The 17,431-nt window shown below is 48.4% G+C and overlaps 1 protein-coding gene and 1 pseudogene across 8 annotated transcripts in view; one reads left to right on the forward strand and one right to left on the reverse strand.

The window, feature by feature from the left end:
• Positions 1 to 808, reverse strand: part of LOC120368309 (large ribosomal subunit protein eL8-like) — a 42,832-nt pseudogene extending 42,024 nt beyond the window's left edge.
• Positions 809 to 1,509: 701 nt separating this feature from the next.
• Positions 1,510 to 17,431, forward strand: part of TBL1XR1 (TBL1X/Y related 1) — a 186,154-nt gene continuing 170,232 nt past the window's right edge. For 3 of the 8 annotated variants that reach the window (XM_074405408.1, XM_039480213.2, XM_039480215.2), the window contains exon 1: positions 1,511 to 1,711. The gene's annotated coding sequence lies outside the window, so the exon portion shown is untranslated. Of the gene's footprint in view, positions 1,712 to 2,359; positions 2,492 to 17,431 lie in introns of those variants that run through there. The other 5 variants (XM_074405407.1, XM_074405410.1, XM_074405409.1 and 2 more) reach the window with 3 other exon arrangements.

Genomic DNA, 17,431 nt, shown 5'->3' on the forward strand with positions numbered 1-17,431 from the left:
AGGATGGTCGCTTTAAAATGATCACTACACCTATTTAAAATATTGTGATAAAAGTATAAAAACAGCACCCTTCACCTTTAAGAAAGCTGCAAACATTATTTCACTTTGAAGGCAGCAATAGCCGAAATCACAAAAAGGTTTCAAGTCGTATCTTTTTTTTTTTTTTTTTGAGACATTGTTTCGCTCTTGTTACCCAGTCGTAGCTAACAGTGCGGAGCGTCTGCAGAGCCCTAGGCAGCACCCCCACCCAGCTTTCCGAAAGTCTCGGAAAGATCAGCACCCCGTTGCCTCAGAACCTGTGAGGTGCTGCCCTTCTTTAAAAACAACCCTCCTGGATCACACGGCCACAGTGTCACCTAACTAAGTCAGACTTCGTGAGCCGCCTTCCCGTGCTTCGCGCACGCAGAAAGTACACAGCGTGGATACACTGCTCCCGTGGACGCCGCCGTGGAGGTATCTGTTCAGTAAACATTGAGTTACAGTATTTTATTTTTGTGAAATAGGAACTGATGGACCAAACCTTTCAAACAGACCCACCAGATGATAAATACCACCATATGCCTGCTTCGCGGTACATCTGGGCATCAACGCTCAGTGACAGCTTTGTGTCTGGTATCGAACCCTCTTCTTGTGCGGGTGTTTTCTCTGCAGACCCCGTGCTCCGGATCCCGCTTCCAAAGTGGCTCAGCGCAGAGCACGCGGCTCCCCAGGCCCGCCTCGGAGAGGCGTCTGCACCGGCGCACACAAAGGTCTGCACGGCCAGGGTCGCGGCAGACGGCCCGGGACGCCGCGCCGCGCTCCCGCACATGCCGCCGCGTGCGCGCCCAGCCCCCCCCGCGCCGCCCCCCGGACACGCGGGAGCCCGCGGCCTCCCCGGGAAACTCCGCCGGCGCGTCCCCCCCGCGCCCACCCGCCCGGGGCCCGCGGCCCACAGCCGAGCACGCCCAGGCCGGCCCGCGGCGGCGGGGCGCGGTGGGGGCGGGGCGCGCGGCCGGGCCCCGAGGCGCCTCCGAGCGCCCGCGGGCTCGCCCGATGTTTCAAAGAATGCGCCGCGCACGCCCAGCCCCCCGCGCCGCCGGAGCGGGCCGGGAGGGGGGAGAGCGCGGCCGCCGGAGCCCCCCCCGCCGCGCCGCCGCCGCCCCGCGTCCGCCGCGCCCCTCCCCCGCCGGCCCCTCCCCCGCGCGCCCGCCCGCCCGCCCGCCCGCCCGGCGCAGGCCGCTCGGGTTTGTTTTGCTGCGCGGCCGCCGCCGCCGCCGCCGCCGCCGCCGCGGGCCTCGCGAGCTCATTTGTGCCTGGCTGGTCCCCATTCCGCTCTCCCCAGTGTGGAGTGTCTGAGCCGTTGGCTGCTCCGAACCGTTTGGCTCTTTCCCTTAGTAACAGCTTTTACCTTCTGCCTCAATTCCTCTCCCCGCTCGCGCCCTTCCCCCGCGCGCGCCTCCCCCCGCCGCCGGCCGCGTGCGCCCCCGCCCCTCCCCCCGCGGCGGGAGCACCTCCGCTCGCCACCTGGGGACCCGCGCCGCGCTCCCCGCCCCCGCCCGCCCGGCGCCCATCCCCCGCGCCCTCCGCTCGCTGGGGTTATAATTGCCTCTCACCCCCCGGAGGGGTTATTTTGGGGGTGGTTGGAGGCGGTGGCGGCGGCGGCGAGGAGGGGAATTTCCTTGTGCCTCCATTCCCGGGAGGGGGGAGCGGCGTCGGAGGCCACCGTTTCCAGGTAAGCGCTGGGGGCCGGACCCCGGCGTGGGGGCGGCCGCGGGCCTGGGCGGGGGGCGCGGGCCGGGGGCGGCCGGGGGCGCCGGGCCGCGGGGGGAGGGGCGCGGGCGGAACATGCCTCTTCAACTTGGCCCCTGGGGGAGCTGGGCTTGCGTGGGGGAGGGGAAGGCAGGGAGGGCGCTTGGGGCGCCCCCATCCCCCCGTTTTCCTCCCAGGTTTCTTTGAAATGCTCACGTGCTTGCCCACCCCCTGCCCTTTCCTGGTCTCGGGGGATCCTCACCCTGATTATGCTGTCCCCGAAAATGTGCACCTCGGCCTCCCCCCCCGTGCCGCCCTTCGTGCATGTACACCCCCTTTTCGTGCGTGTGTGTGGATGGCGGGGGGGAGGCTTTCAGGGAAGGATTTGCAGCAAATTGAATCAAGGAGCCATCATGAGGCCGACTCCTTTATAGCCTATTTTTAGCCGAGGAGAAGGAGCTTTTCGGTGCATGCTGTTTTGTGAGACCTCGGGCAGCGGCGGAAATGCCCCCTCCCCGGGCGCGCCCCCGGCCCGGGCGCGGCGACCCCGGCCGGCGTGCGGGGGGCTGCGGGCGGCTGTTGGGGCCGCGCGTCCGGGGCGGGGGCGCCGGCCGGGGGAGGGGCGCGCGGCCGCCGGGCCTTGCTCCGGGACGCGGTTTTCGGTAACTTCGTGCTTTTGCTCGTCTTGAGGAGGTGTTTGGTGGAGGCTCTTGGAAGTTGGGTTCAGGAGTGTGGAATTGGCAAAGTTATCGCCAGCTTCCTGGTAAGTTTCGGGTGGCACAGAGTCACGTTATTTTCTGACAGTGTGAAGGCCACGTTGTGAGGGTGGTTTCTCTGTAACTTCCTCTTTGCAACCGATTTAATTTTTTGAACAGAAGCAGACTTTTATTTACGCGGAATATTAATCTTAAATGGCAGCTCGAGGGAAGCCATGCATGTGTTAACGTGTTCAGTATTTTTGGAAGTTCTTAATTTGCTGAAACAGGCATCACTTCGCAGTGGCAACCGGGATTAAATTTAGGCTGTGAAAATGGTGTGTTTCATGGAAAATTTGGGTTGTGGCTTTTAAAAAATGCTCTCTTTGTTAGGTTATCTGAGTGTCTGTAAGATAATTTGGTGATCACAAATGAGAAACGTTGGGACCTAGTTAAAAATGAGGTGTTCTCGGTGTCTGTAGTCTACTCAAAATCTTGGGCTGTGCAGGCGCCGGGGTGAGGAGTTGCCGTACCTATGTGATTTACAGTTGACTTAGGAAAGTTTACTATTCACTTTCTTGTTTCGCAAACAGGAACCTTATGCTGATCTAAACAAGCTTGTTAATAAAATGTGGTGGGTGAAAATGACAGGTTATTTTTAGTCTGAATTTGAAGACTGAATGGTTATTCCATTCCCCACCTCGTATAATTAAGTGATCTACCCCTCCTTTTTTCCTTAAAGGCTCCTCCACCACTTTGGATAATAGTAAGGCCCTCGTGGTGTTTTCATCCACTTACCTGCAGCAACTTTGAATAAATAATTTCGATTACACATTGAAGATAAAATGAGTGACTGTTTGGGTTTTCCAGTGTAATTCATTTTCATTTTTATTAAAATAAGAACTATGCTACATGGATGTATTTGAGTAATCCTGACTTCCTGGGATTGTATGTTCTCACAGTTTTAATAAGTTTGTAGTCTGGGGAAGTAGGGCAGCTTTGTCTCCCCGAAAACATGGTGTATATTGGGCGGTATCATGGGAGTTGATGGCAAGCTTCCCAAATTGTTGCTGAGAGTTCTAGAAATAGTTAGCATTTACCTGTGGGGGAGGGGCTGCAGGAAGAAACTCAGCCTGAGAGCAGTTAGGCGTGTGATGTGTGATTGGGCCTCCTGCTCGTAAATCCACGTTTTCTTGTTCGTTTGGAATATGATTTTCTTTTCACCCCTATCCTGCACTGAGATGTATGTAATCACAATCATTAAAGTCGTAATAACTCCTATTTTTTTTTTTTTTTTTTTGCCGTTTGAGTTGTTAGATCTACAGGACAGAATACTCAACTGTATGGGGCATGAAAACTACGTGCCTGGGAAAAGTTTTTCCTACTGTTAAGGAACTTAATAAAGTCACATGTTAATGGCATGAAAATGGTTGCAAGGCTCACCAACTCAGTTTATAAGACATTTTTCTTTTAACAAATACCAGCTGTGGTGACTAATGTGGGTGACAGTGGTGGTAAGTGGAGTGGCCCCTTGCAGAGATATTTTTGCGCTAGTTGCTTCAAAGAAGTGTTACACATTTTAAAACGTATGTCCAGTAATCTTTTTGATACTTGCGTTCTCAACACCTAATTAAAGGTTTCGCATGATGACCATGACACCAGCTTCCTGTGTGTGAGGAGCCTTTCAAGCTAACATGTAGAAAGGGCAGAAGATAATACAAACATAGGGGCTACTGATGAAAGGAAATATGATGAGTAGACCTTTTGATCCTCAACCTGTTGATGAAATCCATCAGTTCATATATAGGATAGCAGTGCAGTGTATGGACAACGTTGTCAGATGAACCCCTGACAGAGGACTTTCCCTTTTCCCATTTGTAGCCAGTACTATCATAAAGCATTTCTGACTTGACACATTTTGATGAAGTTGGTTGAAATAATTTGTTGGGTTTGTTGAATTTTGGTGTCATTTATATAAAAAGAACAGAAGAATGTGAACGGTAGGAAGTCAGGGGAGAGATGGCAGAAACACTGGCACTCACTAGAACGTGTATTTTTCTAGTACATGTGAATTGGACTCATTTCACAAATAGCATTTACAGTATCAGTCACTGAAATGCAAAAAAGGAAAGCGGCGAACATGAGACATTTATACTCTGTGCTCAGATGTTCTGGCAGAAGAGAAGGGCTAGGACCCTAAAGCTGTGGAGTGAAGAATTGCTGAGTATCGTTCAGTTTAAGTACCATCTCCTGCTCTGCCACCAACAGACACTTGAAGTTAAAAAGCAAAGGCTCTATGAGAGATCTGATCCTGGAGACGTGTGGCTATTTACCCCTCCGAGATGGGATTCTGGAAAGAGTATAGTTAATTGCCCTGTTACCGGAGAGCCAGGGGAGAGGCGCTAGATGTTCGGAGCTACCCTCTAGGAGGTGTGAGGTGCTTTCTCTGCCATTTATTCCCCAGGCTAATCCTATGAGGTAATGTTGGGCTCTTTTTGTAGATGATGAAACAGAGGTGCAAAGAAGTTAATTCACTTGTTCAAGGCCACAAAATGATTAAATGAGCACTGGGATTCAAACCTGGGTCTGTCTTAGATGATTGCATCTGTGGAATTTTCCCAGCTGTTTTGTTAGTCTTGATCTGTGTAGCTCTTCCAAAAACTTGTGTTTTTAATCAAGTTGATGAAGGACAGTTGAGCATCTCCACTAACTGGGTCAAGGGATTGCCTGAGTAAATGAAATTCACAGGACTCAAATCATCCTGCTGAACTCCTAGCACCATTTACTAAGATGCGGTCTTGCTGCCTGCGGTGGTTCATGCCTGTAATATCTCCGCACTCTGGGAGGCTGAGGTGGGCGGATCACGAGGTTCAGATATGGAGACCATCCTGGCCAGTGTAGTGAAACACCCTGTCTCTACTAAAAATACAAAAATTAGGTGGGCCCGGTGGTGTGTGCCTGTAGTCCCAGCTACTTCGGAGGCTGGAGGCTAAGGCAGGAGAATCGCTTGAACCTGGGAGGTGGAGTTGCAGTGAATTGAGATCTTGCCACTTCACTCCAGCTTGGGGACAGAGCGGGAATCCATCTGTCTCAAAAAAAAAAAAAAAAAAAAAAGGCTGTCTTCTTGGAAGCTGCTGTATTTCCTACTTTAAGATTGGCAGTGGTGAAATAGCCTTTCTAAATACTGCCAACGGAGATTAAGTTCCATGCCTATACTTAATAAGCAACAGCAAATAATAGTATAACTGTCCTCCCAGTGTATCTTCTTAAAAACTTACGTAGGAAAAAGCATTAAAGTCCGTGAAGGTCTTTGTGTTGTAATATAGTGGTTACAGTGAGTTCAGACTCGGGTGGTATCTCTTACTAGTTGTGATGTTGGGGTGGTCGTTTCTCGTGTTTTATTTTTGTTTCGAGGTGGGGTTGCACGCTTGCCGAGGCTTGAGCGCAGCGGTGTCATTGCAGCTCACTGCAGCCTCCTCCTCCCTGCTGGAGCAGTTCTCCTGCCGCAGCCTCCCAAGTAGCTGGGATTACAGGCATGTACCACCATGTCCGACTAATTTTGTATTTTCGGTGGAGATGGGGTTTCTTTTTTTCTTTTTTCTTTTCTTTTTTTTTTTTTTTTTAACAACCATACTAAGGAGGAGAGGTCTAATGAAGTCGATGATCTACAGTTGAGGGTTTCTCTGTGTTGGTCAGGCTGGTCTCAGACGCCCTACCTCAGGTGATCCACCCGCCTTGGCTTCCCAAAATGCTGGGGTTACAGGCCTGAGCCATTGAGCCCAGCCTATTTTTTTTTTTTTTTTTTTGAGACGGAGTTTCACTCTTGTGACCCAGGCTGGAGTGCAATGGCGCGATCTCGGCTCACCGCAACCTCCGCCTCCTGGGTTCAGGCAATCCTCCTGCCTCAGCCTCCTGAGTAGCTGAGATTACAGGCACGCACCACCATGCCCAGCTAATTTTTTGTATTTTTAGTAGACACGGGGTTTCACCATGTTGGCCAGGCTGGTCTTGAACTGTTGACTTCAGGTAATCCGACTGCCTTGGCTTCCCGAAGTGCTGGGATTACAGGCTTGAGCCACCGCGCCCGGCTTATTTTTATTTTTTTGAGATGGAGTCTTGCTCCGTTGCCCAGGCTGGAGTGCAGTGGCGTGATCTCATTGGAACCTCTGCCTCCTGGGTTCAAGCAGTTCTCCTGCCTCTGCCTCCCCAGTAGCTGGGATTATAGGCACCCGCTACCAGACCCAGCTAATTTAAGGATTTTCAGTAGAGATGGAGTTTCACCATGTTGGCCAGGCTGGTCTTGAACTGTTGACTTCAGGTAATCCGACTACCTCGGCTTCCCGAGGTATTGGGATTACAGGCGTGAGCCACCAAGCTTGGCTCTCAACATGTTTTAGTTTCTTTATCTGTGTAAGGGGGACAGTCAGCTTCATAGCGTGGAGAAGATTTAGTATGTGTGAGGTCCTTAGAACAGTGGTTGACACTCTGAGAACAATGGTTGACATTCTAAGCATCATGTAAGTTGCCCCTGATTGGTTTGATTTTTGAAGTTCATTTCTTTGTATTACATTTAATTTGCTTGTTATTTATTTTAGTAGGGGCATAATGTCATAGAAAGCATTTGGTAGCTCCGTTTCCTGAGTTCCCGGGCAACCTGTTTGAAGTAAATTTAGCTTGTTTTTTTACTTTTAAAGTTGGGGTTTAAAGCTTACATATACTGCGAATGATTAGAATTTTGACACCGAGTGGGAACAGTACTGAGTTACAGAAGTGTTAGAGGTACAGTGGAGGGTATTTTGCATGCCTTTGTTACTGTTCTGTCATCTGGGTTCTTAAACTTACGTGCACCATTTGAAACATTTTTTAACTCTTTAAATAAAAAGAGAACTCTTTCAAGGCTGGGTCCAGCAGAACTTAGGGTCTGCCTTTTAGGCTGTCGTGATTACTATGGGTAGGTGGTTTTATTTTCTTTTTCTCTCTCTCTGATTTTTTGTTTTTTACCTGTGTGTTCTTTTCACTATTATCAGCTGCTGTTAAGATAGTTGTCCTTGGAAGTTCTGTTCCTCTGTGAGCCTTGTCTTGTTTTCACTTCTCATTTTTTTTTTTTGAGACGGAGTCTCACTCTGTTGCCCAAGAGGGAGTGAAGTGGAATGATCTCAGCTCACTGAAACCTCCGTCTCCCGGGTTCAAGCTATTCTCCGGCTTCAGCCTCCCGAATAGCTGGGACTACAGGTGCATGCCACCACACCTGGCTAATTTTGGCATTTTTAGTAGAGACAGGGTTTCATCTTGTTGAACAGGCTGATCTCGAACTCCTGACCTCCTGATTCACCCACCTCGGCCTCCCAAAGTGCTGGGATTATGGGTGTGATCCACCGCGCCCGGCCTAATTTATATATATATAGTAGTGGAGATGGGGTTTCATGGTGTTGGTTAGGCTGGTCTTGAACTCCTGACCTCAGTTGATCCACCTGCCTCAGCCTCCCAAAGTGCTGGGATTACAGGTGTGAGCCACCGTGCCTGACTCAACTTCCCATTTTTAACCATACTTTAGCAGTAGTGTTCACCTCACTAATAGTCAAAGTTCTGTATGTCGGGACTGTACAGGTGCTCTGACAAGTTCTTGGGGCAGTCTGAGTGCTGATGCCCTGAATTGAGCAGTGAGAAAATTGACGTTCAGGTAGTAGGGGACAGCAGGAATTTAGGCCACGTTTGTGTGAATTCTCGGCCAGTGTTGTTACCTAGCAGTCTGTCTTCTCAGTGAATGAATGAATGGTTGTAGGTCTGGGTTATTAAGTTTTTATTTGGTTGCCCTGAGCAACCTTTCTTACTCATTTTATCTTCTGTAACTACTGACAGTGTAATTTATTTAAAGTACTGGTTTCATCTTGTCAGTTCCCCTGCTGGAGAACCCATAATGGATTCTCTTTGCCAACTGGATTGAATTTATATGCTTCAGTCTGGCTTTTAAGAAGGTTTCCTTCTACCTCTTCAGCTGTATTTCCCACTCTTCCCCAGCTGGGAGTCTCGCCTGCCTCTCCAATACTGTGGTCTTTGCCATTCTCACTACTTTGCTTTTGTGCATGCGGCTCTTCCCTTCGTCCTGTTTGTAGCCTAGTGTGAGCCCTCCCCCTTCCACGAGTCCTTTTCTGACCATCCTGACTCAGGATATTCTGAGACCCCATTGCATTGAATGAAGACCACATATCCCATAACTGTGTATTGTTTTGTTGCCTCAACTGCAATGTTACATTTCTTGGAGGGGTGCACCTTTTTCCTTCTAGCATTTTTTTTTTTTTTGAGACGGAGTTTCGCTCTTGTTACCCAGGCTGGAGTGCAATGGCGCGATCTCGGCTCACCGCAACCTCCGCCTCCTGGGTTCAGGCAATTCTCCTGCCTCAGCCTCCTGAGTAGCTGGGATTACAGGCACGCGCCACCAGGCCCAGCTCATTTTTTGTATTTTTGGTAGAGACGGGGTTTCACCATATTGACCAGGATGGTCTCGACCTCTTGACCTCGTGATCCACCCGCCTCGGCCTCCCAAAGTGCTGGGATTACAGGCTTGAGCCACCTCGCCCGGCCAGAATGCCATCTTAACTGTCTCCCTTCAGTAAGTTTTTATGGTAAGACTGCCGTATTGGTGCCAGCCAGCTAGGGTAATTGACTAGAAAGGCAACCAATTTGGTGTTATATCCTTTTGAAATTTTTATTTATTTATTTCTTTTTTGAGACGGCGTCTCGCTCTGTCACCCAGGCTGGAGTACAGTGGCGTCCTGTCGACTCATGGCAACCTCCGCCTCCTGGGTTCAAGTGATTCTCCTGCCTCAGCCTCCTTAGTAGCTGGGATTACAGGTGCCCGTCACTACACCTGGCTAATTTTTGTATTTTTAGTAGAGGTGGGGTTTCTCTATGTTGGCCGGGCTGGTTTAGAACCTCTGATATCAGGTGATCCACCCGCCTTGGCCTCCCAAAGTGCTGTGATTACCGTTGTGAGCCACTGAATCCGGCCAGTAATCCCCCCCACCCCATGGTATTTCAGGAGTTTCTTATAGAAAATTGTACTGTGGACTCTCAAGGCTTCTTTTTTTGAGACAGAGTTTCTCTCTTGTTGCCCAGGCTGGAGTGCCATGGCATGATCTCAGCTCACTGCAGCCTCCATGTATGGGGTTCACTTGATTCTTCTGCCTCAGCCTCCCGAGTAGCTGGGATTACAGGCATGTGCCACCATGCCCGCTAATTTGGGGTTCACTTGATTCTCCTGCCTCAACCTCCCAAGTAGCTGGGATTACAGGCATGTGCCACCATGCCCCCTAATTTTGTATTATTAGTAGAGATGGGGTTTCTCCATGTTGTTCAGGCTCATTTTGAATTCCCGACCTCAGGTGATCCACCTGCCCCCTCAGCCTCCCAAAGTGTTGGACTTAGAGGCGTGAGCCACTGTGCCCACCCCCCCCCCCCTTTTTTTAAATGTTTAAAATTTTTAATTACCTTAAAATGGTGGATTCTTTTTCACCTTTTAACAAACTAGGTATCGGTCTATTTGATACCTTCAGTATTTTGTCTGAGATCAGGTGTGTAAGTAAGTGCCTTTTCCCCACTACCTGTTTCTCTTTTCATTGTGTCTTTTCAGCACAGTGGAGAGCAGGACATTGTAAAGAGACGATCAGTGACTCAGTTTTTGAGTGAATGCTTAACGTTTTTTGTTCTTAAGTTTGCATCTGCCTGAATGGGGTAGCATTTTAACCTGCCTCTAATATTAAGCAAACAGTATTTTTAAACCGATTCTTTGTGAAGCCACGGTTGCATGAGTAAATCGCTTAGTTTCTATAAATGTCTGTTAAGATGATCAGATGAAATGTTATCTGAAGTTCTTTTATTTGTTCAGATACTTGAATTGAGTATACGAGATACTTAATTCCTTTATTAAGATTCTAGGATTCTTTTTTTTTTTTAAGATGGAGTCTTGCTCTGACACCCAGGTTGGAGTGCAGCAGCATGATCTTGTCTCTGCCTCCCAGGTTCAAGCAATTTTCTGCCTCAGTCTCCCAAGTAGCTGAGATTACAGGCACCTGCCACCACACCTGGCTGATTTCTGTATTTTTAGTAGAGATGGGGTTTCACTGTCCTGGCCAGGCTGAGTCTTAAACTCCTGACCTTGTGATCCACCTGCCTTGGCCTCCCAAAGTGCTGGGATTACAGGCGTGAGCCACCGAGCCTGGTAGATTCTTTTTGTTTGTTTGTTTGTTTTGAGATGGAGTCTCACTCTGTTGCCCAGGGTGGAATGCATTGACGTGATCTTGGCTCACTGCAACCACTGCCACCCAGGTTCAAGGGATTCTTCTTGCCTCCTGAGTAGCTGGGATTACGGGTATCTGCCACCATGCCTGGGTAATTTCACCATCTTGCCAGGCTGGTCTTGAACTCCTGACCTTGTGATCCATCTGCCCGGCCTCATAAAGTGCTATGTACAGGGGTGAGCCACCGAGCCTGGGCTTTTTTAAATTTGGAGATGGAGTCTCACTCTGTCGTCCAGGCTGGAGTGCAATAGTGTGATCTCGGCTCACTGCAACCTCCGCCTCCTGGTTCAAGAGATTCTCCCTGCCTCGCCTCCCAAGTAGCTGGGATTACAGCTGCCTGCCACCACATCTGGCTACGTTTTGTATTTTTAGTGCAGATTTTCGCCATATTGTCCAGTAGTAGAGATGGAGTTTCACTGTGTTGCCAGGCTGATCTTGAACTCCTGACTTCAAGGGATCCGCCTGCCTCAGCCTCCCAAAATACTGGGATTATAGGCGTGAGCCACCTTGCCTGACCGGGATTCTGTCATTTAACTTTATCACTTTTGAGAGGGATCTACATGGAAAATTTTCTTAGGAGTATTTAAGTACTAAAAATCTACAGTCTTAATTAGAATAATAGTTCAGAAAGTATGTGACATGAGCGTAAGAAAACACTTTGCCAGATGTGGTTAGTAATAACATGTTTTGGTGGTTACCTTCAGCTGTGAATAGAACACAGTTTACGAGTTAGGGAGAGGTATTCTTTTTCTTTAATTTGAACAGGCTAATTGGGAAGAGTGTATACTAATCATGTTACATTTCTATTTAGTGGCTATCATATGTCACAGTATAAGGCAAGTGAGACATCTACTTTGGGTTTCTGAAATAAGGTAATGAGAATAGATAATGAATTTATTTATTTATTTTTTTTCTGAGACGGAGTTTCGCTCTTGTTACCCAGGCTGGAGCGCAATGGCACGATCTCAGCTCACCGCAACCTCCGCCTCCTGGGTTCAGGCAATTCTGCCTCAGCCTCCTGAGTAGCTTGGATTACAGGCACGTGCCACCATGCCCAGCTAATGTTTTGTATTTTTAGTAGAGACGGGGTTTCACCATGTTGACCAGGATGGTCTTGATCTCTTGACCTCGTGATCCACCTGCCTTGGCCTCCCAAAGTGCTGGGATTACAGGCTGGAGCCACCGCGCCCGGCTGAATTTATTTTTTTTTTTATTTAATTTTTTTTTTTTTTAAATTAAGGCAGGGTTTCACCCTGTTGGCCAGGCTGGTCTAGAACTCCTGGCCTCAGGTGATCCTCCTGCCTTGGCCTCCCAAAGTGCAGGGATTGCAGATGTGAGCCACCGAGCCCGGCAATGAATGTATTTTTTTTTTTTTTTTTGAGATGGAGTTTCGCTCTTGTTACCTAGGCTGGAGTGCAATGGCGTGATCTCGGCTCACCGCAACCTCCACCTCCTGGTTCAGGCAATTCTCCTGCCTCAGCCTCCTGAGTAGCTGGGATTACAGGCACGTGCCACCATGCCCAGCTAATTTTTTTGTATTTTTAGTAGAGATGGGGTTTCTTTCTTCTTTTTTTCTTTTCTTTTTTTTAAGATGGGGTTTCACCATGATGGCCAGGCTGGTCTTGAACTCCTGACCTCAGGTGATCCACCCACCTCGGCTTCCCAAAGTGCTAGGATTACAGGCGTGAGCCACCGTGCCCGGCACGAGATGGGGTTTCACCATGTTGACCAGCATGGTCCCGATCTCTTGACCTGGTGATCCATCCGCCTCGGCCTCCCAAAGTGCTGGGATTGCAGGCTTGAGCCACTGTGCCTGGCAATGAATGAATTTCTTTATCTTTTTCTGCAATTATCTTTTTATAAGGTAGAACTTATCAAAAGTGTAAGGAGTTTAGATACTGTTTGTAGCTGTTAGCTGTGTTCTTTGGCACTCATTTATGTAAAAATGTAGTATGATAACATGCTTAAAAATTTTCCCCTAGTAAAATGATGGGTTTTCTTTAAATTACCCTACTCTGTCATCTTTAGTAACTGATATGCATTTGTAAAATCATAGACTGGGGTTAGGAGTGCAGTCTGTTACTGTATTGTGTTTCTGTACAAGAAAACCCCAGATGTATCATGGGAATGCATCTTTGACTTCAGACTTCCTTGTGTGCTGCTAGCAGATAGAGGTTACCAGTTTTGACACCTGGCGAGAGATGTCATTGTGTTACTTGTTCCTTTATTTCTTTGTTTGAGGCAGGGCCTTGCTCTGTCACCCAGGCTGGAGTGCAGCGGTGTGATCCTGGCTCACTTCAGCCTCAGTCTCCTGGGCTCAAGCCATCTTCCCACCTCAGCCTCCTGAGTAGCTAGGACTACAGATGAGCTGCACCAGGCGCAGCCAACTTTTTTTATGTTTAATTTTTTGTAGAGACAGGATCTCAATATGTTGCCCAGGCTGGTCTCAAACTCCTGGGCTAAAGCAGTCCTCCTGCCTCCCAAAATGTTGGGATTATTAGTGTGAGCTGCTCTGCCTAGCCAATGATTCTTTTAGGTATTTGCTTAGATTTGGTGTTTGTGACTTTCTTGTTAATATTTAAAGGGCCTTCTCAAAGATACATTTAAGTGGAAATACAAAGGGTCAGAAAATACTGTATGGTTGGCTGCTATTTTGTTTGTTTGTTTTGAGATGGAGTCTCGCTTTGTCACGCAGGCTAGAGTGCAATGGCATGATCTTGGCTCGCTGCAACCTCCGCTTTCTAGGTGTAAATGACACTCCTGCCTCAGCCTCCCGAGTAGTTGGGATTACAGGCTTGCGCCGCCATGGCAGCCAAGTTTTTCATACTTTCAGTACAAACAGGGTTTCACCATGTTGGCCAGGCTGGTCTTGAACTCCTGACTGGAAGTGATCTACACGCCTTGGCCTTACAAAGTGCTGGGATTACTGGTGTGAGCCACCGCGCCAGACTGGGTGGCTTCTATTTTAACTTAAGGGGTCGAAGACTGGAGAGGGGGACCCGTAGAGTATGGTGTGTACGAGTGTGTGTGCATTTATACATGCTGCCTGCGTGTGCTTACAGTCACGCCACAGAGCTGGAGCAGAGACTGGTAACTGGCGTTGGGGTGGGCAGACTATGTGGTCAGATGTGGGAGAGACTTTATTTTCACATGTAACCTTTTGAACTGTTTGAATATGTTCCCATTACCATTTTGAAAAATAATGATTGAAAAATTGAGGCATCTGGTTAAGCTTTTAAAATCTTTATTACTTTGAATTTAGATAGGATGGTCAAAATAGGGGGGAAACGTTATCTTCTCCCGTGCTTTTCACTCAGTTCTTAGAGCTGCAACTATATGTTTCTGTAAACACTTATTTTGATTTTTCAGAGTTGGTAGCAGAATTAGAGTAGTTGTATGATTAACAAGTGTTGTTTCTGTTTCATGACTGGGTTATTAGACCGGTGTTGAACTGGTGATTGATTGATTTATTGACAGAGTCTTGCTCTGTCTCATCCAGGCTGGGGTGCAGTGGCACGGTATCTGCTCACTGCAGCTTCCGCTTCCCAGGTTCAAGTGATTTTCCTGTCTCAGCCTCCTGAGTACTGGAACTACAGGAGTGTACCACCACACATGGCTAATTTTTTTTTTTTTTTTAAAGATGGGGTTTCACCATGTTGGTCAAGTTGATCTTGAACTCCTGACCTCAGATGATCCGCCCGCCTTGGCCTCCAAAGTGCTTGGATTACAGGCATGAGCCACCATGCCCGGCTAATGTTTAGTATAGACAGGGTTTCACCATGTTGGCCAAGCTGGTCTCGAACTCCTGACCTAAGGTGATCCACTGGCCTCAGCATCCCAAAATGCTGAGATTACAGGTGGGAGCCACTGTGCCTGCCTATCCAGGCTTGATACTTAGAAAATAAATTAGTGTAAACTTTAGGAGGTTTTGGTTGTCCAGAAGTACATCCGTTTTGTATTATTTTAAAGGTATTGCTTTGCCAAGTGTTTGGACATTAGGTGAATATTGGGGTACTTTTTTTTTGAGATGGAATTTTGGTGTTACTGTCCAGGCTGAGTGCGGTGGTGTCATCTCAGCTCACTGCAGCCTCCGCCTCCCAGGTTAGAGTGATTCTCCTCCCGCAGCCTCCAGAGCAGCTGTGCCCAGCTAATTTTGTATTTTTAGAAGAGACGGGGTTTCTCCATGTTGGTCAAACTGGTCTCAAACTCCCAACCTCAGGTGATCCACCTGCCTCGGCCTCCCGAAGTGCTGGGATTACAGGTGTGAGCCACCGCGCCTGACCCCTAGTAGTTGATTTAATAATTATGATAGTCTTTGGCACAATGGGATTTGTGGAACTATGGCTTCTGATACTGCACAGATTCTCTCATGACTTAATAACTTATCTCTGTGTGTTGTTGATGCCAAAGTGACAGATCGTTGGATTTTAATGCTATTTTTGGTTGCAGTTGGTGTCATTTGTAATCGTGTCACTTGCAGGTTTTCATTGGTTAGTTAACCGTAAAGGGGTTTGTCTTCTAGTTGTGCTCATTTTCAACTTTAACTGGAGCAACCTCAGGAGAAAGGGAGCACCTGTTTCTGTGTACATGATTTGCTGCACTGTGACTGGATACTAGCCTTCCTTTGAGGGCAGTGGCCCTCTGCTTAGCAGTAGCAGGACACGAGGGAGGAGAGTCTGTGTCTCATTTCTGGCAGTGAACTCTCAGCATGTTACTGCGGCGAAGAACTGCAGCCAGACATACCTGGACGGTTTGAATCCTGTCCCTTGTACCTACTAATTATGTGACTTTGGAGACTTAAGTAGCCGTCCTAGTTGGTTTCCACATCTGAAAAATGGTAATGAAGGATTTACATATATATGTGTTTTTTTTTTTGGCTGGCAGTCTCCCTCTAAGCGAGGCTGGAGTGCAGTGGCGCCATCTTGGCTCACTGCAACCTCCGTCTCCCTGGTTCAAGTGAGGGTAAAGCATAATTAATACTTTTTTCTTTTTCTTTCTTTCTTTCTTTTTTTTTTAATTTTGAGACAAAGTCTCGCTCTGTTGCCCCGGCTGGAGTGTAGTGGCGCGATCTTGGCTCACTGCAACTTCTGCCTCCTGGGTTCAGGCAATTCCCTGCCTTAGCCTCCTGAGTAGCTGGGATTACAGGTGTGAGCCACTGTGCCATGCAAGTTAGTACTTTTTTCATAAAGCAGTTGTGAGGACTGAAATGGAAAGGCATGTAAAGCAGGTAGCATGGGGCCTGGCAAATAGGAAGTAATAAATGCCAGCTACTACTCGGTGGCCTTTATTAGCTACAGTGGCAACATCTGTAGAGAGAGGCAGCGTACCCCTCCTGACAGCTTATTTTGTAAACCTGTCATGGCTTACTGTGGCAACAGCAGAGATGAGTTGGTTAGACTTTTCAGTTCGGAGGGCTAGCACTGCATTTGATGACTTCTGTTACTCTGGGATGAGAATGCATGCTGTGGATCTTTGTTATGTGTCTGGTAAGTTTTTTTTTTTTTTTTTTTTTTTGAGATTGACTTTTGTCTTGTTCACCAGGCTAGAGGACAGTGGCGCAATCTCACCTCAACCTCTGCCTCCCTGGTTCAAGTGCTGGGATTATCAGTGTGAGCCACCACACCTGGCTAATGTTTGTGTTTTTAGTAGAGACGGTGTTTCACTGTATTGGCCAGGCTGGCCTCAAACTCCTGACCTCAAGTGATCCACTCGCCTTGGCCTTCCAAAGCCCTCGGATTACAGGAGCGAGCCACTGTGCCCTATAGATGAGATGTTTCAAGAAAAAAAACAGCAAAAAAGATAACGTACTTTTTTTTTTTTTTTGAGACGGAGTTTCGCTCTTGTTACCCAGGCTGGAGTGCAATGGCATGATCTCGGCTCACCGCAACCTCCGCCTCCTGGGCTCAGGCAATTCTCCTGCCTCAGCCTCCTGAGTAGCTGGGATTACAGGCACGTGCCACCATGCCCAGCTAATTTTTTGTATTTTTAGTAGAGACGGGGTTTCACCATGTTGACCAGGATGGTCTCGATCTTTTGACCTCGTGATCCACCTGCCTCGGCCTCCCAAAGTGCTGGGATTACAGGCTTGAGCCACCGCGCCCGGCCCATACTTTTTTTTTTTTTTTCCAGATGGAGTCTGCTCTTGTTGCCTAGGCTGGAGTGCAATGGTGCAATCTTGGTTCATCGCAACCTCCACTGTCTCCCGGGTTCAAGCGATTCTCCTGCCCCACTCTTCCAAGTATCTGGGATTACAGGCACTCACCATCACACCTGGCCAATTTTTGTGTTTTTAGTGGAGACAGGGTTTCTCCATGTTGGTCAGGCTGGTCTCGAACTCTCGACCTCAGGTGATCCGCCTGCCTCGGACTCCCAAAGTGCTGGGAGTACAGGCGTGAGCCATTGCACCTGGCCTGTACTTTTTTCTTTCTTTAATTTGGTACCAATGCAAGATGCTTTTCTTAAAAATAAAGTTTTTGTCAGGGTGCAGTGGCTCATGCCTGTAATCCCAGCACTTTGGGAGGCTGAGGCGGGTGGGTCACCTGAGGTCAAGAGTTTGAGACCAGCCTGACCAACATGGTGAAACCCTGTCTCTACTAAAAATACAAAAAATCAGCAGGGTATGGTGGCGGGCACCTGTAATCCCGGGTACTTGGGAGGCCGAGGCATGAGAATGGCTTGAACCCGAGAGGCGGGGGTTGCCGTGAACCAAGA

Source organism: Saimiri boliviensis, chromosome 9, assembly GCF_048565385.1.
Source record: "Saimiri boliviensis isolate mSaiBol1 chromosome 9, mSaiBol1.pri, whole genome shotgun sequence".
NCBI lineage: Eukaryota > Metazoa > Chordata > Mammalia > Primates > Cebidae > Saimiri > Saimiri boliviensis.